The sequence below is a fragment of the Musca autumnalis genome, unplaced genomic scaffold (assembly GCF_047663935.1).
Source record: "Musca autumnalis isolate F117 unplaced genomic scaffold, ASM4766393v1 scaffold_4, whole genome shotgun sequence".
NCBI lineage: Eukaryota > Metazoa > Arthropoda > Insecta > Diptera > Muscidae > Musca > Musca autumnalis.
Window position 1 is genome coordinate 210835115 of NW_027411977.1, and position 19838 is coordinate 210854952.

General features: G+C 39.4%; 1 long non-coding RNA gene across 1 annotated transcript; it reads right to left on the reverse strand.

The window, feature by feature from the left end:
• Window positions 1–1446: 1446 nt before the first annotated feature.
• Window positions 1447–3999, reverse strand: LOC141401602 (uncharacterized). Its single transcript, XR_012412401.1, has 3 exons — window positions 3868–3999; window positions 2021–2142; window positions 1447–1949 (listed from the first exon to the last, which is right to left on the reverse strand). It is a non-coding gene; the product is annotated as an uncharacterized lncRNA (long non-coding RNA).
• Window positions 4000–19838: the final 15839 nt, after the last annotated feature.

A 19838-nucleotide genomic window follows, 5' to 3' on the forward strand; every position in this document is an offset into this window, starting at 1 on the left:
AAAATGTTTGGAAAATTTGTGCGCACGATAACTCTTGAAGGGTGTAACTGATTAAAGGTAGAGTTACATTAGGCAAATATTTGTTCCAGCGACCGGCAGTGTGCGCTTACTGAGAGCAAGTTAGCATAAATTCAATGTATTATTAACACTCACTTGATCTCAGTAAGCGCACAATGCCGGTCGCTGGAACAAATATTTGCCTAATGTGACCTTACCTTTAGTCCATACTTTGCATATCGTGAAATTTTTACCAGAATTAGATGAGGTTCCAATATGGATTCAATCGGTCCACTGCTTCGGGTACCTACCAGATATAGATCAGGTTTGAATATGGACTATAATTGTCGATTCCTTCGGGTACCTCCCACACAAAATTTCGTATAAGTTCACTATAAGACCTGGTCTCATATCACTTTGATTTTTGTTGAAGCAACTTGCATTCGCTGCCTCAATAATGATGGTTTATTTTTTTTTTTTTAGGGGCAAGTCCATTTTTCCTGAGAAAACACCCGAAAGTTGTAAAAACCCCTTATGGCACCATATATAGTGGCTGGAGAGCACGATAAGTCTTGAACTGATCAAACGATATGGTTTCATATTTGGCCGTCGTCATAGTTTCAATTCGAAAATGAGCAAAAAATTCCCGTACTTGCCTCACTGTTTAAAAAATGTCACTAAAATGGTATGCACGATATCTTTTGAACGGGCTAACCAATTTGAAAAGATGTTTCTCGTGAAGAAGAAGCACTTGTTCTTTACTTTATTGAATGAAATAAAGAAGCAAATGAAAAGAGATTACTCGTGAAGAAGAAGCATTTGTTCTTTACTTTACTTTCGAAAGAAAGGATGCTTCTATAGTCCCTTTTTGAAAGAAATGGTGATTCTGTAAGGGTAATCTAAAGGGTAATCCTGCAGTCCGTTTCTGAAAGAAAGTGGGATTCTATAGTTCCTATCGAAACAAAGTGTTCTTCTATAGTACCTTTCGAAAAGGCCCCCTCGAAATGAAAATTTTTCATACACTTTTTTAACATTCTTCTTCGAAAATGGTAATGTTTCCACTACTGGACTGGATACGTTAAAAATGATATTATTTATTTATTTATTTATTTGAAAAATTTGAGGACTATAAATATAAGATATTATGTTTATAATAAAAAAAAACAAACGGAACGAATTTGGGAAAAAAAGGAAATTAATTTACTCTTCTGCCGTAAATGGATGACGCGAATGTTTTTTCAGGTGTTTATTGTGATTCGTTTTTGATGTAGATTTTTTGCCACAAATTGGACATTCAAATGGTCTTTCTCCAGTATCAATTCGTTTGTGTTCTACTAGATAGTAGCGACGACGAAATGACTTCTGGCACAAATCACAGCTGTACTTTTTATTGCCATCGTGTTCTCGCCTATGACGCTCATAGCAGTACTTGCGTATAAACTTACATCCGCAAACTTCGCACGTATAATGCTTATTTTGCATATGCGAATTCATGTGATTTTTAAAATCAGCCTCACGAACAAACGCCTTGGGGCAGTGTTCGCACTTGAACGGCTTTGCACTCCGATTAGCATGCACCCGCGAATGCATTTTCAAGTTCCATTTGTTTGAGAACGACTTATTACAAACGGGACAATTATGACTTTTTTTAAAGTGCGTGCGAATGTGAGCCTTCATAGACGCCTTTTCGAAAATCTTTTTACAGATTGAACATTCAATCGGGTCAATATAGTCGACTTTTTCAGGATGAACGAGGCGAATATGACGTCGCAACGAATTCAAATGCACGAAGCGGTAGCAGCAATGAGGACAGGATTTTGGTTTAGATTCGTGGGTCTCTCTATGCCATAACAAGCGAGCTTTGGATGGCAATACCTCCCCACAGTAACGTACGTATTCCATGTTTTGTTTACGATGCTGAGAAATATTGGTGTACCTCTTGAAGTGCTTACCTATTAACGGAATATGTGATTGATATTCAGAAAAAACGATTTAACAACGTATGTTTTATTTTCGAACTTACCGCAGATTTTTCTTTTAAATGGAGATGGACAAAAATTTTTTATCACAAACAGTGCGAAATAGTGCCAAAGAGAAAAATAACACGAATTCTGAAAATTTTGGAGTACCGCTTGAAGAGCTTACCTATTAACGGAAAATGTGATTGGTCTTCACAAAAAAAAATGTTTTATCAACGTACAGTGAGTCAATTAAGTACATATATTGCCTGTTTAGAAAATTGAAAAAATTCAATAAATTCGTTTAAAACCATTTAATTTGAGGCCAAAAAGTGGAATATTTGTATATACAGTCAGGGACAAAAGTTTACATACACCCTATAAATGTCGGGTTTTAGGATAAGTAATGATTTTTATTAAATTCCAAGTATGCAGTTTTATTTCTTCTCACTAATAAACAATATTTGAACCAACAAAACTATAAGCCATAATGCAAATAACGGTAAACGGTATGTATGTATGTATGGATAATATAAGATTCAATATCTGCAATAAGCGATGCGAATGGTTTAATGGTCTTCTAATGGCCTTTTACATATTTTTTTGAGAAAAGTGAATTTTTGTAACACGCTAAAATTTTTTATAGTAATCATTGGAAATTAGAAAATCAGTAAAAAATTATTCGCCGCTGCCTTCAAATCATAACAAATGCGTTAAATATAAATAAAAGGCTATGATACGTCGCATATGGTGAAAACAAATTATAGTTTTCGACTACGAAAATCAAGAACAGAGGCAAAAAATTATTTAAAAAATCTCGAAGATCCTTCCTGGCGGCCATGGTACAATAATACAGGTAGCATTATCATGCCAGCTGATGGTAACATATGGCTTGTTCCCGTACTTTATAAAGTGGTAAAAAATCGTAAAAGTTGTAAAAGTCGTAAACGATTGTCATATAAATTTTTTGTACGGGAACGCAAAATGTGTTAAAGTAGTAAAAAATTTAAAAACTTTTCAGTTCTGGAACAGAGCTATAATGTGTCAATTGCATTGAATTGATGCCAAATCTTGCCATCTTATGTTGCCAACAATTGCCGATGCGGCTACCTGTGTACTGGTACCATGCTGGCCGCTTCCAAAAATTAATCGGGTCTTCAAAATTAAACTGGGAATCAATGTCTTGGATGAAGTGTCCATAAGAAAAAAAATATAGATAATTATTGTAAAATATAGAGAAACAATAATCCCTTGCATAACCTCTGAAGTTATAAAATTAGATTTTAAAAATTGTGCGAAAGTACTTAAATATAGCTCTGTTCCAGAACTAAAAAGTTTTTAAAATTTTTATCACTTTTACACATTTTGCGTTCCCGTACAAAAAAATTATATGAAAATCGTTTACGACTTTTACCACTTTATAAAGTACGGGAACAGGCCATATATTTGCATCGGATGAACCTCATATGTTGCGGAAAATATCAAAAAGAGTAATTTATTTTGTATTATTTATTTCAAAAATAGTTGGCCTTTTCCCGTACTTTATGAAGTGGTAAAAGTCGTAAACGATTTTCATATAAATTTTGTGTACGGGAACGCGAAATGTGTAAAAGTGGTAAAAATTGTAAAAATTTTTAGTTCTGGAACAGAGCTAATATGTTTTTTCTTGCAAAGGCATTGATTCTCAGATTAATATTGAAGACCTGAATAATTTTTTGAATGGGACAGGAAGGATCTGCGCAATTTTTTTAAATAATTTGTTGCTTCTTTTCTTGGATTTTGGATCTTAAACTATCTACATACTACATATTCCACTTTTTGACCACAAATTGTATGTTTTAAAACGAATTTATTGAAAATTTTCAATTTCTTAAAGAGGGAAAATACCTAATTGCTTTATTTTCGAACTTACCGCAGATTTTTCTTTTTAATGGAGATAGGCCAACAATTTTTTTAACACAAACAGTGCGAAAAAGAGAAAAGAACACGAATTTTTTCCTTTTGTGAAATTTATATTTCAATTTAATAAATGACAAATATTGCACTGATATTAGAACAAAACTATAAAAGTGTTTTGAACAGGGTTCGAAAACAAACAGTTGGTCTGTTCCTTTACATTTGAAAATGACAATGGTTCTACAAAAATTGGAAAATCGGATCAGATTATGATATGGCCATATTTGGACAAAATTTCAATAAATTCGTTTTGGGCCCTATATAACTAGCCTTGAAAGGTGTTTCGATATACTAACTGAAAGAAAGGGTGCTTCGATATACCCTTTATGAAAGAAAGGCTGTTAGGTTAGGTTAGGTTTAGGATGCGCAGCTGCCGTGCTGGCAGCCACTCCACTCGGAGACCTTGAGGTCCATTGTGATCATCCTGACTATTGAGGTATATGTGTGTTGTATATGATGATGTTATGATGTGATGGGAATGTAAGTCGGCTGTGGATGAAATACTTGCGGATCCGGCTATATGGTGGTGTGTGCAAGCAAAAGGTGATGATGTGAAGTAGAAGAGTGATGTGATGTTTGTTATGGATGAGGCTGTATGATGTTACGTGTCTGTAGATGATTATGTACGGGTAATGGTGCATGCGGTGATGATGGTGTGCAAGAGACATAGCTGTGATGTATATTCTGGGTATATGGTGATTTGTGCATATGCTGAAGATGGTGTTGGTGATACAGAGCTGTTGGTAACGATGATGAAGTGTGCTGTATGGGAAAAGATGGTGGATTAGGTTGGAAAGACGGGAAAGGAGGGAAGTGGAGAGTGATGGGACGAGAGAGAGAGAGAAATAAAAAGAATGATTGATTATAGAGGAGAATACCAGATTTAGAAGAAGATTGATTATAAAAGGAGTATATATAAGACTACACAAAGCCTATGTTGATCTGTCCCAGAGCCAATTTAAGCTCTTGAAGTAAGCTAACAGGACTGTGGGGTCAGTTGAGGAGAAGAAAGAGAGAGATTCAATCACATGCGCGCCAAAAAGTTTATGTCTTTTGACCATCAGTCTAGGACACCTACACAGAAGGTGCTCGATTGTCTCCGTCTCCTCCTCATCCTCGCATAACCTACAATAGTTATGACCCCTGTAACGATTCTGATTTCTGACTTGCAAAGTGAGAGAAGGGACGCAGTTCTACGCCCTGAGATTGCCGGCCAGATTGACTTAGATACCTTACATCCAGGTGTGTCTTGCCAAATTCTTACGGTTTTCTCTACGTAGAACTGCCTGAGTTTGCCGAGGAAGTAGCAGATCGGTGGCTTTACGCAGTCCTCCACCCTTAGGTCCGAGGATTGGGAGCCACGCCTCGCCAATTCATCAGCTATCTCATTACCCTCAACATCACAGTGCCCTGGTACCCAACAAAAATTGACGTCCAAATTGCATGTTTTAAGAAAAGACCTACAGTTTTGAACAATCCTAGATTTGTTGGTGTAGGATCCACCAGTCGTCGCTAAGTTTATATGAGAGGCTAATATTCAACTCTTCACAGTACACACCCGCTCCCGTGCCATCTTCTATTTTTGAACCATCGGTAAAAATGGGTAGACGATCGGGCAGTGGTCTGTTCTGCTCCTAAGCACTTCTGTCAGGGATAAACACATTCACTTTGTGAAAGTCCAGGAATGGTGAAATATAGTCAGTATCACCCCCTCTGTCACATAGTCCAATCTGGCTGTCTATCCGTTTCAGAATACTAGCATGTCCAAGCTCTGACCAACGCCACTGATTTATCTCCTTAAGCCTCAGGGCACTCCTGGATGCTTGGTACTGTGTCAGAATGTCCAGTGTTTGGAAATTCAAAACAGCATTCAGGGCTGCCTGAGGGGTGCTTTTTGCTGCACCAGTTATGAGAACTGATGCAGCCCGTTGCACTGAAGATATCCTAGACAGATTGGTGTTAATGCTCAGGGCTTGCCACCAGACGAGACAACCATAGGTCAGAATGGGGCAGACCACTGCCTTCTACAGCCAATGTATTACATGTGGCCTTAAGCCTCAGCTCTTACCTATGGAATTCTTCCAAGAATAAAGTGCAATTAGACCCCTCTTAGTACGCTCCTCCGTGTTCCTTTTCCATTTTCGCCGATGGTCGAGGATCAACCCCAGGTATTTCGCCTCAGTAGAGAGGGTCAATTGCACCCTATCTAGCGTGGGTGGTGTGAATTCATTTATTTTCCTCTTCTTGGTGAATAGTACCAACTCTGTCTTTGCCGGGTTCACACCAAGACCATTGTTGTATGCCCAGCGTGAGAGTTTGACCAGAGCACCTTGCGTAAGTTCAGACAGCGTAGATAAATATTTCCCACTTATTAGGATTACTACATCGTCTGCATATGCAACTACCCGAGTTCCTATTCTTTCAAATTCCTTAAGTATCCCGTTAACCACCAGAAGCCAAAGGAAGGGAGATAGAACTCCCCCCTGTGGAGTGCCTCTGGTGACCGACTTCCTAACGGAACTCTTCCCAATACTTGAATTTATAAGCCTACTTTCCAGCATGCTATCAATCTAACTAGTAAGGATAGAGGGGACACCAAGTGACTCTAGAGCAGAATGAATGGATTCGAGTTTCACATTATTAAAGGCACCTTCGATGTCTAGGAAGGCGGCTAGGGTGGAATTCGAACCATCCAAATTCTTTTCTATACAACTCACAACGTTATGCAGCGCTGTTTCTGTCGATTTCCCTTTGGTATAAGCATGTTGTGAACCGCTTATAATGTCATCGTTCATGTATGATCTAATTTCCAGGTCTAGTAACCTTTCCAAAGTTTTTAGAAGAAAGGAAGAATGGCTTATCGGCCTATAGTCTTTTGGTAACGAATGACTTGGCTTCCCTGCTTTGGGAATGTAGGTCACAGTTACATCTTTCCATAGTGCCGGTATGTGCGAAAGTAGAATGCAGGCCCTAAAGATCCTTTGCAGTATGGTAACCAAACTAGTCGGTGCATTCTGAAGCATCGCTGGAATTATACCATCTGGTCCAGGAGACTTGTAGGGCTGAAAAGTACTAATCGCCCATGAAACTCTGTGATCAATTATTAGCTCGTCAACAAGGACCGAATCCTCCAAGGTGTAAGTCCTGCTCAAAGCCACCCTATGCGGGCCTGGATTGGCATCCTCACACCCTGGGAAGTGGGTCTCTGCTAACAGGTCAAGAGTCTCCGAAGCGGAGTTAGTCCAGGTACCGTCGTTTCGCATAATGCTCCCAATGAGTTTGGGGTCCTTTGAGATCACCTTGCGGAACCTCGCTGCTGCACTAACCTCCTCTACGGCCTCGCTAAACTTTATCCATGAGTTTCTTTTGGCCTTCCTAATCTCACTCTTGTACTTGTTAAAGTCATCTCTGTAGAGATCCCAATCGGTACTGAGTTTAGATTTACTAGCCTTGTTATATATTTTCCTGCTGTTCTTCCTAAGTTTGGCCAAGTCTTTGTTCCACCAAACTGGTTGGGCTCTCCTACCAGGATATGTTAATGGGCAGGTCTTCTCATAGCAACCTCGAAGAATACCTGTGAGACCTTCAACCTGTCTATCAATTTCCTCCGCTGCGTGGGGCTCAGGAAGCTCACGCAGCCTTGAAGAAACGAGAGAGTTGTAGTTATCCCAGTTGGCTCTTCTTGGATTGCGATGAGGCGTTTGCCTTTTACTACTATAGCAGACTCGAAAGTGTATCGCTCTATGGTCCGAAAAGGAACATTCCTTCGATACTCTCCAGTCTGCTATAAAAGTATCCTCCATATTTGTAAGGGTAATATCAATGACCTCCTCCCTTACCCTATTCTGAAAGGTGACAGTGTTTCCCCTATTACATACTCGCAAATTATTAACTAAAATAAAGTCGAATACGGACTCACCTCGCATGTTGGTGTCACTGCTTCCCCAGTGGAAGTGATGAGCATTTGCATCACAGCCCATCACCAGTTTGCAACTGCCCATGGTCTCCTCCACCAGTTTACGCACCAGTCTGTTCGGCGGGTCAGGTGTCTCATACGGCATGTAGACCGAGGCTAGCACTAAGGCCCTTCCGGTATCCTCATCTAGCCTCACTACAGTCGAATCGCCATCGCTGTAATTGAATAGGATTAAGACTTTTCTTGGCTACAATACAGGTTCTTACCTTATCCTCACTGGATGAAAAGAATACAGAGTAGCGACCATCGTTTAGTCCAGAGACCCTATTCTTGTGTAAATAGGGTTCCTGGACTAAAGCGATGTCTATTTCGGTTTCTGTGAGGGAGAGCAGGAGTTCGGCAGCCGCAGCCTTGCAATGATGCAAATTAATTTGCACCACGCGAAGGCCATGCTGCCGAACCTCCTTACTGCAACTGCGGAATCCGGAACCAAAGTCCACCAGATCCGAAGTACAGTACTCCCTCACAGTTCCTAATATATATCGCGCTCTCATTGTCCATTGTGAATTTCATCACAGTTCCTCCACCATTTTGAAGGATTTCACCAGCCTCCAGCTGTCCGTCAGAAGACCTCTGTTCTGCTTCCTGATCATTTTCAGAACATCCGCCAAGTCTGATTCCGGTGGTGGCACCCATGTCGTGCCTGCGAGGTATCTCGCCCACAGGAACCGCGGCTAGCCTACAGCCGTTCCATAGTGCACCAGAGTCCTCAATCGTTTGGATGAGGAATTTCTTGGATTCCTCATCCTGACAATTTAGGATCTTGATACCCATATAGACGACTGCCCTGCCAAAGCCGGTATTCCTGGCATCTACCTCGTCTGAGGTAATCACCGTCCTCAGAAGACGTTCCACCAGGAGCCAGTGGTCAGATCTATCGATGATCGCAACCTGGAGGTCATCCGGGGCGATCATCTTAGCGGGTCTGGTTGGATCCCGCGTCCTCTCACCTGAAGGTTGTGGGGGTTTCAAACCTTGGCCGACTTGGGTGGTCTTCCTTGGTTAAGCCCTTTGAACCGTCTGGTGGGCGGCCACTTCAGCAAAAGAGGCCGGGTGATTGTTCGTCCGATTTTCCGCCGTCCTCTTAGCAATCGGATGTGGGTCCTCAGAAGATCTAACCCTATTGACGCATTCCTGCGCAGATGTCTTCGATTTCCCCCCTGCTTTGAGGTCGATGGACCATCGGACGTGCCAGTCACTATCCTCCCAGCTGTACCAACGCCTTTTCTCACAGCACCAGAAGGGCAAGACTTACCAGGGGCAGGCGATCCTACAGTGGTCTGTGAGCCAGTCCTCTGTACAATCGGAGCTCCTGATAACTTTCCGCTCTTCATTGCCCCTGCAGAGCCAGAGTCAGTCGCCGACGAACCAGCCGAAGTAGGAGACACCCTGTGCGGTTGATTGGTTCGCGTCTGTCCCTCTTTCCGCCCCAGATTCGAATCGGGTTTTGACCGATCCGCTATCCTAGGGGCCGGGGGTATCGGGTCGCTTGTCCCTACCGCAGACACCGAGGTTGTCCGCAAAGGGTTCGAGCTGCCCGAAACTCCCGGTTTTTCTTTGTTGACTGGAAACGCTGCCTTCATCACAGCCGTTGGGCTGGAGACTGCTTCGTTTCCAGGGGTTGGAAGTTGGTCGATCGGAAGGAAGATCTTCTCGGCGTGAGGATATTTGCGCTCAAAACGTCTCACAAATCGAAGCTTCAATCCGATCTCCCGAAATTGTGCCTGAGTTACCTCAGCGGGGTTCATGCCTATGAAGCGCGTGCAATAATAAATAGCCCTTTTATAGTTGTACTTGTCTTTCCTCTGTCTGGGCCCGCTCTTCTTGGCTGCCGGGGACGAGGAGTCTGTTGTCAGTTCCTCCTCTACATCCCCTTTTTCCAAGGCATCTTGCCTAGACAGGGAGGGCTTGTCGGTAACGACCGACGCTTTTTCCCCTGAGGGAGTAGGTCTCTCGACTGCTGGAACTGTACCCCCTTGAGTGGCTGAGGGAGTTACCTCCTTGGACGATTGAGATGGAATGATTGTGACATCCATCTCATCGTCCGTCAGAGGGAAGTCCTCCCAGTCCCACGGCGGGGGGCTCTCCTGGCTCAGTCTGACAGTCTCATTCTCCTCCAGGAGATGGGGTCCGCTCATGGATGGGATCATTACTGCACTGGGTGCATCATTGTCAATTGCCGTAGCCGGGGTCAATATCGAGGGTTGGTTGAGGTTTGTTGTTTTTTGGGGGTTTGTTAAAAAGTTCGAATTATCCATAGAAAATTTGATTAATGGGGGAGATGAGGACAGCCATGGCATAGCCATCCTCTACCATGACTAGGGCGCTAACTACTCGCTGAGGTGCCCAGGTATCAGCGAGGCTCCGTTCTAATACAGTTGGTACCCTAACTGCAAACCTTGGGAATACCGATGGGCACGAGGTCGCGTAACACCCCGGTGTTAGGGGATCTCACAATTGCTTTGGTAGGAGATCGCTACCAAATATATGTCACTCAATCCGGAGATACACTTTGAATTCCAGTGCACTAATTTGGTGCGTGACAGAGAGTGGATAACCTTTGGTCGATCACAGCCTCCCAGTTCAACACTACAAGAAGTTAAATGAGAAGATTGTGACGTCTAGCCCCCGCATCGCTTCAAGATTGTTATCCCCGGCGAGGGTGAAAGAAAGGCTGCTTCTATAGACCCTTTATGAAAGTAAGGATGCTTCTAAAGACCCTTTCTGAAAGAATGACAGGGAGCTTCTATAGACTTTTTCTGAAAGAAAGGCTGCTTCTGTAGACTCCTTCTGAAAGAAAGGGTGCTTATATATACTTTTTCTGAAAGAAAGGAATTTTGTAAACTTTTATAAACGAAAAAACTGTCAAATGAAAAAAAATATAAAGGGAAATTGAAAACGCCAATTGTGGGTGTTCTCACTAGAAAGAAGGGCGGTTGGATTCTTGCCGTGAGCCTCGAAAATATTTCAATAGTGGAAATATTTTCCTCAAGATTCATCCACAAGGAAATATGAAAATGGAAAAAAGGAAAGAAAATGCAATGTATTAGGATTTTGCAGTAAGAACAATAATGGTTCTTTATTGAATTCGTTGAACAGGAACGACCGCTTACCAAGGACAACAGTATTGGTTGATGCTTAGTTTACAAGTGTTTATTATGAAGAATATTACAATGTATGTTTAGTAAGGAAATTCAGAGAGAGAATGAGAGCATACAAGGTACAATTAGGGATGCCGAATAGAAATATTTCGGAATACTGAAAAATAGAAATAGGGTTGCCAGTTGGGGAAATCCGGCGTAAACATCCCGGGCCCCTTGCAGTATCACTGCAATAAAACATGCCTTGACTGTACCGTGTACTCTCTCATTGCGTATTTTAAATGAAAACAACTTTAAAATAGAACAATAAACTATGAAGTAAATGAAATGAAATTTGAACTTAAAACTAATGAAGATAAAGTAGATATCATCTGCTATGGCGATTTCAGGGTGGGATGGTGCATCTTGGTCGTCGATAGGCTGCTCTACTTCGGAACATGGCACATGTAGGTATCTGTAAAGGCAGTTTGTGCTTTGTAGGGAGGAAAATATAATAGTGCGTACGAATTGTTGGATGAAGTGATAGTAGTTCGGAATATAAATTCGAATTTGTACTTTGGAATGAATACAAAAGTATAGAAAATGGTTCCTGGGAACAGAACTCTGAAATTGTACTGTGGAAACAGTACAACAGTGTGGAACATCTTCCTCTGAAATATAGTTTTGGAATTGTACTTCGGAAATAGTACAATAAAATGGGAAACATTTCTCTGGAAAGGAAATTTTTATTTGTATTTTGGAAGTAATACAAAAAGACTGAAAATTGAATCTGGCAAATGGATGGAATAAATGCCTGGATGATTCTCGGATTGGACAACGTTTCCACTGGAGCAACACTTACTTCGGAATAACCCAAGCGACTAAATACGGACGTACATGTAGCTATTCGCAGATCGGATGTAACAACAGACGAAGCTTTCGGAACTTGGAAAAGTTGTCCATCACTTGATTGCGTATAACCATAGTAGTGGTTACGAATTTTAATCCAACTCGGAAATAGATAATGTACTTGAAATGAGGATTCTCGTGATTGTACCATCACTTTTATAAGAGAATAGAATTGGATTACAGAATGTGTAGTACAAAATGTTCGGCTGGCATCAGGAATTATAAATGGAAATCGATCGGATAATAGGAAGAGAATGCGAATAGCACAGTACGGGTTACCAACGACAAGGAATGTGTCGGTTAGTAACTGGAATTCATGAATTTCGTCACCAGGGTGGTTGCTAAATTGAATTATCTGGAATGGAGTATGATTGGAATGACGAAATATGGGTATATGAGTAACGAAGTTGCTTCGGATGAACCTCAATTGTGGAGGATAGTTCGAAAAACTTGAAGCATGCAAGAGACTCATATTTGGAGTCTGGTTGCCGAAAAGGAACAAATACACATTGGAAACCAGTCGGAATGTATTTGGTAGAATATTCGCATTAGTGGCGACTGTCAGCACGGAGTGACTTTTATTGAAGCACGGAGACTTAGCTAGAAATGTCTCTGTCAACTGAATAAGTTTTGGAATAAGTTTATCATATTCCGTATAGTAAGGAATATGAATCTTATCTTCGGAATAGATGACTACTGAATCGGATTTAGAATACCCATGTAATGGAATTTCGTCTTGTGAACCAATGTGTTTTGAAATGGATTTATCATATTCCATTAAGCCAGAAGAATTCATGTTCTGGAAAGGAATAATGGATGCACGAAGACGCCTCTCGGAAGTGGAGGACTTCTTTGGATTTGAATCATGGAATACAGGAGCTTGATGAGTGACACTGGAAAGAAACTCATCCTGGGATGGAACAACGGATGCATAAGAGGACCTCTCGGAAATGGAGGGTCGTTCTGAATTGTAATCACGAAGTGCAGGAACTGGATGAGTAACACCGGAAGGAAACTCATCCTGGAATGGAAAAATGGATGTGCAAGGAGACCTCTCGGAAGTGGAGGGCTCATTTGGATTGGAATCAATGAATGCAGGAACTGGAAAAGGAACACTGCCAGGAAAACTTTTCAGGAACAAAAGATTGGATGTACAAAGAAACCTCTCGGAAGTGGAGGGTTCCTTGGGATTGAACCAAATAGGTGTAGAAACTGGAGAAGAAACACTGGAATGAACATCTTTCACCAAATCAGAGCCTACCAGAGCACCTTCGGAATTTGGAATACATGTTTGAATGCCTCCACTTGAAGAAGTGGACTGTATTGGAGAATCAGAAATTTCAGTGGAGTCGACATTCAAAGTAGGATCGGAACTTGTGCTATGTAGCTGACTTGATGAATAGGTGTTACTAGAATCATCATGGAGCATGACATGATGTCGCTTTTGGCAATGGATACATTTACTCTTGGAAAGACAATTGCTCACACGATGCGTCTTGGAGAAACAGTTACAGCAAAGACCAATTTCTTTTATCTTTGCCGAACGTTGTCGTGGATCCAACGAAATAAATGTAGGACACTTTCGGATTGTGTGGGAAGCTGAGGAACATAGGCGACATTTCGGAATAGAACAGTTGCTTTGGATAGGAACCGAAATATCTCGAACCCTTAGGCTCGGAGACATGCTTGGAGCCTGAAAATCGCCCATAACTGTATTCAATTTCGTCAAGCATGTGGAATAAATGGTTGACGCGTTTTGGAATTTCTGTTGAATTCTGTTCACCTTAAGGGAATTAGTATTTCTATGTTCTTCAACACATTCATCGAAAGCGGATTTTACTTCAGCCCATGTAGATTCAACCTCGCTTATGTGAATCTTAACCAGCTGAGCTGAAGTTAGTGGGATAATGCCACTAGTCACGCCAGAACAGAACTGTTCAAGACGACTGAGTGAACCTGCGAACGTATTAAATGCCATTTCGTGAATGTCAAGGAATCGATCACCAGAAGAAATAAACGTACCACGAACGCTTAGGATGGATTAGGAATAGGATTGAAAATACTGGAAATCGTATCGGAGGAAATATTTGAATTGGAAACTGAAACGAGAAAAAGCAATGTTCTCGTTTTCCAATGGAAACTGATATCGATGTAAGCACTTCGAAACTCTGGGCAAATCTTTTCCCGTTAATTTTTCAGAAAATAGGAAAAATTCGGGTATATGTCGGAAAATATTGATGAATTGGCGACTTTAAAAGTATTTTCTGGAATAAAAATCGCCCTCTAGAGGTTCCGGAATACACTATAAGGCAGGATACGAGCAGGGAACCACAATTGTTGGATAAAGAATCCAGAAAGTATCGAAGAGCCAGGAGGAAATCGTTCAGTAATGGAACAATCGACTTTATACAGACCACTTTCTTAATATAAGCAACCCCTTGCGGACGCTGGGCACACTATAAATTCGCAACAGGCCACAGAAATTGCAAGGACAAAAATTGCTTCGAAAAAAATGGAAAAAATCACGAAAAATTTGAAAAAATGAAAGTGTTTCAGTTATTTCTGTATTTATATAACGCCCCCTAGCGGAAGAATGGAGCACTAGAGATCAGGAACAATAAGAATAAATGGAAATGTTAAAGACTGTTCGGATAGAATAACGAAAATCCTAAAAAGTTTGGAAAAATACTGAAAAATCAAGGATTTTCGCTTATTTTAATTAATGTGTAGCGACACCTAGCGGCGGGATGCGACAATACTATTCGGAACAGGAAATCAAGTCGTCGATTATGAAGAATTCTAGGAAGAATTACCGAAATTCCCGAAAAAGTTGGAAAGAGTAATGAAAAATGTGTTCTTTGGAGAAATTAAGTTATGTGTGGAGCGCCACCGACCGGTGGAAATATGAACTAAATGTGATGGCGAGTGGTGAAACTTGATAATAACTCCAAAGAACTCGGAATAATTTCGAAAACCACGACCAAATTTTAACAAATAAGAAAAACAAGGATATTTTCCAGGTATCTTCGTATATAAACAGCACCCTCTAGCGGCAATATGGATAACTATATGTCGGCAAGAATGAGGTAGCTAAACACCTCACCTCTATATACACGATAGTATATAAAAATATTATGTGTCACACACAAGTTGCAGACCGACCATATGGCTTGGTGTAGGGTGTACTGGGAACAGTTTTATCTCTGTTGAGTGAAACCAGGAATAGTTGGATAGATCACTGCTTGTTGACTGAGTGAACTTACTCAACCGTAATGAAGGAGAAAGAATAGAAGTAATGTGCGTGTGGGTGTTTATATGAAAAGCAGTGCTGCTGGTAAGGAGACTGCAATGCTGGTTGGGTCTCTAACAACAACAACTACTGTTGTAATGACTGACCGCTTGTTGAATAAACGCACCAACAAATCAATAGGAATTGAATTGAAATGCTCTCGCGACAGAGTGGAAAGAAGAAATGTAATGCAGACAGCACACTGTTACGAGTCAAAAAAAAAAAAAAACGAATTGAATATTTAAATTGTATTTGGATGCGAGGAAATATAAAAATGAAATGCAAGAAAATTATTATTTCAATGGGAAAAAATAATAATTTTCGAACCAATTAAAATGCACAAATTAATTGGGAATTGAATGGGTAATTAAATATTGGAACTTAATTACACGAAACTGAATTCAATTATATGGAGAAAATTTGAAATAGAATTCGGAACACTGTGCGCGAAATAAAATTGAAAAATCAAATTGCCGACGGCAAAACGCACTTGAACTTTGGACTTGAAAATCACTTCTTGTATGCACTATTGTTTCACTTTAGGGAATCGAATATACAAAGCACAAACTTACCTTGTTATCGATGAAATAAGATGAAAATGAATGGAGATGGAAGTAAGGATGAACTTGATGAAATCTCAGCAACAAAAACTCGCAATCCGGCTCGATTAGGACCAAAATGAAAACGCCAATTGTGGGTGTTCTCACTAGAAAGAAGGGCGGTTGGATTCTTGCCGTGAGCCTCGAAAATATTTCAATAGTGGAAATATTTTCCTCAAGATTCATCCACAAGGAAATATGAAAATGGAAAAAAGGAAAGAAAATGCAATGTATTAGGATTTTGCAGTAAGAACAATAATGGTTCTTTATTGAATTCGTTGAACAGGAACGACCGCTTACCAAGGACAACAGTATTGGTTGATGCTTAGTTTACAAGTGTTTATTATGAAGAATATTACAATGTATGTTTAGTAAGGAAATTCAGAGAGAGAATGAGAGCATACAAGGTACAATTAGGGATGCCGAATAGAAATATTTCGGAATACTGAAAAATAGAAATAGGGTTGCCAGTTGGGGAAATCCGGCGTAAACAGAAATTTTTTTCTTGTTCCGGTCCACACTAGAGCGATTTCATTGTAAAAATTTTATGAAATTATGAGATTAGAGTAATATCTTGAAATACCTGTAATTGGAACTCGATCTAGAAACGCATAATTTCATGAAACATTTACCATGATCTAATGACCCCTGTAAAAAGTGAAAGTTTTTATTGCAAGTTTCAGCATGTGGCAAAACTGAATTTTTGTTCTTTTTTGAAAAAAAAAAAAACACTTAATTTCAAATAACTAATTGAAATCCACACCATTTCGTAAATGTACCTTAACGCGCAAAATTGTATTATGTTCCAGAGGAGATTTTCTCTCCAAATATGAAAGGGTCGGGAGCAAGCTCGAATTAAATTATTAAAATATGCCTAATTATAATTACTCACTAATTTATCACACAAGGTCGCTACTGAATATAAAAAATAATGTAATTAAAACAATACAAAATAGTTTTAAGCTTTCGTTTTATTATAATTCTATAATTTGTTAATTGTTAAAAAAAAAGACTCAATAAATATGAATTTGAATTTGTATTATGTTCCAGATTTAAAACACAATTCACAGAATATTGTTATTATTTTTATTTTATTTCGTTTTAGGGCGAAACCTATAACACTGCGTGTTGCGTGTGCGTTTAAAAAACAAAACCAAAATACAGTCGAAATCGCTTATAACGTCGGTCAAGGGACCGACCAAAAGTGGACGCTATAAGCGATAGTCGTTATAAACGATACTTATAAAAGCGGTGAAATTATATTATATATAGTGACTTTTGGATTACGTTGTTTTATTACTTTTTCATCTATATTCATACGTATGAATGACTTAAAAACAAAATAATAAAAAATAACGATATTAAGTACATTTTTTAGCAAATATATTACGTACATATAGGATATGGTTATCTGGTTATCTTTAAAACAGTCTCTTATTTTAGGACTTTTGAATTCCAAAATAAGCTTTAAATTTAACTTAGATCTGAGTTTTGAAATGGTCTTTTAAAACATTCTTTGCTTCTGAGTGAATAAATTTTTGAAATGTTTCTACAGCTAGACACGACTCTGAGACTGACGGTACTTGAAATTCTGGTTCTATTGTATCCTAATTTTCTTTGCTAGAATTGTCATCATCTTCCAATATTATGTTGTCATTTTAAACATTGCTATCAATGGCAAATTATTCATCAATATCTTCTACGTGCTGGGAGGAATTAGAATGAAGATAAATGTCTTCAGAATCATTTAAAGGCATTGACAATCTAGAATGATGAAAACAATTAGCAATGGCAGGCGACGTTACATTTGGCCACGCGGCATCCAACACATTTAATTTCGTACTTTGATCTTTTTCTATTCTTGCCAGAATAGTTGATATTTTCCGACTACGGCAATGTGATTTTAATACACCTTGGTCCATCGGTTGAAAACAAATGTGACATTGGGTGGCAAAAATTCGAGCTTTATTGGCTTGAGTGCGCCTCCATATGAGTGGTAATTCAGCTGTCCAATCCCATCTTCGAACATGTTGAGCATACATACAACAAAATATTGAGAGAAATTTTTCTTCTTCGTATGGTTCGACGTTATAACCGATAGCAAAATTCAAATATTTCACAAAAAACCGACGTTATAAGCGATATTTATTTGTGTGGAATATAAAGGGCAGAAATTCGGGACTTTTGGATTTCGTCGTTATAAGCGATATGACGTTATAAAAGACGACGTTATAAGCGATTTCGACTGTACATGTATTTCGAATTGCATTGAATTGATGTCAAATTTTGACACCTTATGTTACTAACAATTGCCGATGCGGCTACCTGTTTATTTGTACCATGATGTCTACAAAGTAAACATATCAACTCTGTTTTTCGCGTTTATGTACATACCAAAACGGTAAAACTATCATTTGCAGTGAAACATGGCACAATCATAAAAGTCCCGCGTCAGCCCAGCTGATGTGGTTGTTGTACCGCGATGCTCAACGCATCGTATGTGCCGAGCGCTTTACTATTGACCTGCAAGAATCTACTAATTTTTAATATTATTTCCTATAATATAAAGGAAAAAATTTTATCGTAGTAAAAAATAGTACCTTCTTGCAGGTTCTGGAACATACCTTTTGCTGTCCGTTCATGGTTTGAAATTTATTTCCAATTTCCGAAGATGAACGTAGATGTATTGTGTGGCAAAGATTTAATATATTGGTTTAATTCCGTTGAATTAATTAATTACGTTGAATTATTGTTGATTGTTAAGCATAGTAAACACCGGCCAACAAAACTGACAGTCATCGAGGTATATTTTGTTAATGTCAAAGTCTAGCTAAAAAATTACTTTCCTAATCTCTAAATAATACTTTACATATTGTATATCAAACATTATTACATAAACAAAAGTTTTTATTTGTCAGACAATTATAATAAAAGTTCGTTGACTGTCAGTTTTGACGGATGGTGTGTACTCCCCTTTACTGGCGTGGTGGTTTCACTGCATGGCACAATTACCAGGTAGATGCCTCCATTTTATGTTTTCAATTACAACTCTTTTGACAGCTTGCAGGACATCAGCTGGGCTGACGCGGGACCTGTATGATTGTGCCATGTTTCACTGCAAATGATAGTTTTACCGTTTTGGTATTTCCGTGTTTAGACACACGGAAAGTAAATTCAGTTTTTAGGCAATAGGGGGTAGGAAAGAGTATTGAGGAGCTCTTTCCTCTCCGCTCTCTCCCAAAAATTCAATTTACTTTCCCGAGAAATTTGTGTGTCTAAACACAGACTATGTACATAAACGCGAAAACAGGGTTGATATTTTTACTTTGTAGACATCAGCGTACAAATAAACAGGTAGCCGCATCGGCAAATGTTGGTAACATAAGGTGTCAAAATTTGACATCAATTCAATGCAATTCGAAATACATGTATTTTGTTTTTGTTTTTTAAACGCACACGCAACACGCAGAGTTATAGGTTTCGCACTAAAACTAAATAAAATAAAAATAATAACAATATTCTTCTCAGTCGCTATTCAACACATGTTGATGCTAGACTGCGTTTTTTAAACCCGGCGTTTTTCGGTTGATTCACCGAACAGCAACAACAAACATTGTTTGTGCATATAACACAGGCACTTAATAATTTTTTTAGTTTAGCTTTTATTTGCTATCAAAGTAAATAGGCTGTTCCAATTTCATTCTTGAATTAAAAGTGGATGAGGGGGATCCTCCCCCAGCAATAAAGCCGCCGAAACCCGTTTGGGATCCCAACAAAAGGTGAGCGCACCTCTTAACAAATCAAAACAAAACCTTCATAAACAATCAAGGGGAAGCAATGAAAAATAATACATCATCTGCAAATGAATCTGGTGATTCTGAACACAATTCCAACAATCATTCTTCTACCTCGGGGAACAAACCGTCCAATCCCAATGATATTCCTTCCAATGTTTTAAACAATCCCTCTAATTTTAATGAGCTGGCTTCAAATGTCATGTACAGTGAAAATCACCCTGGTCCCTTTTTTGTACTTGTAAACTCTGAATCTCCGGTTAGCACAAGGAGGAAAAAC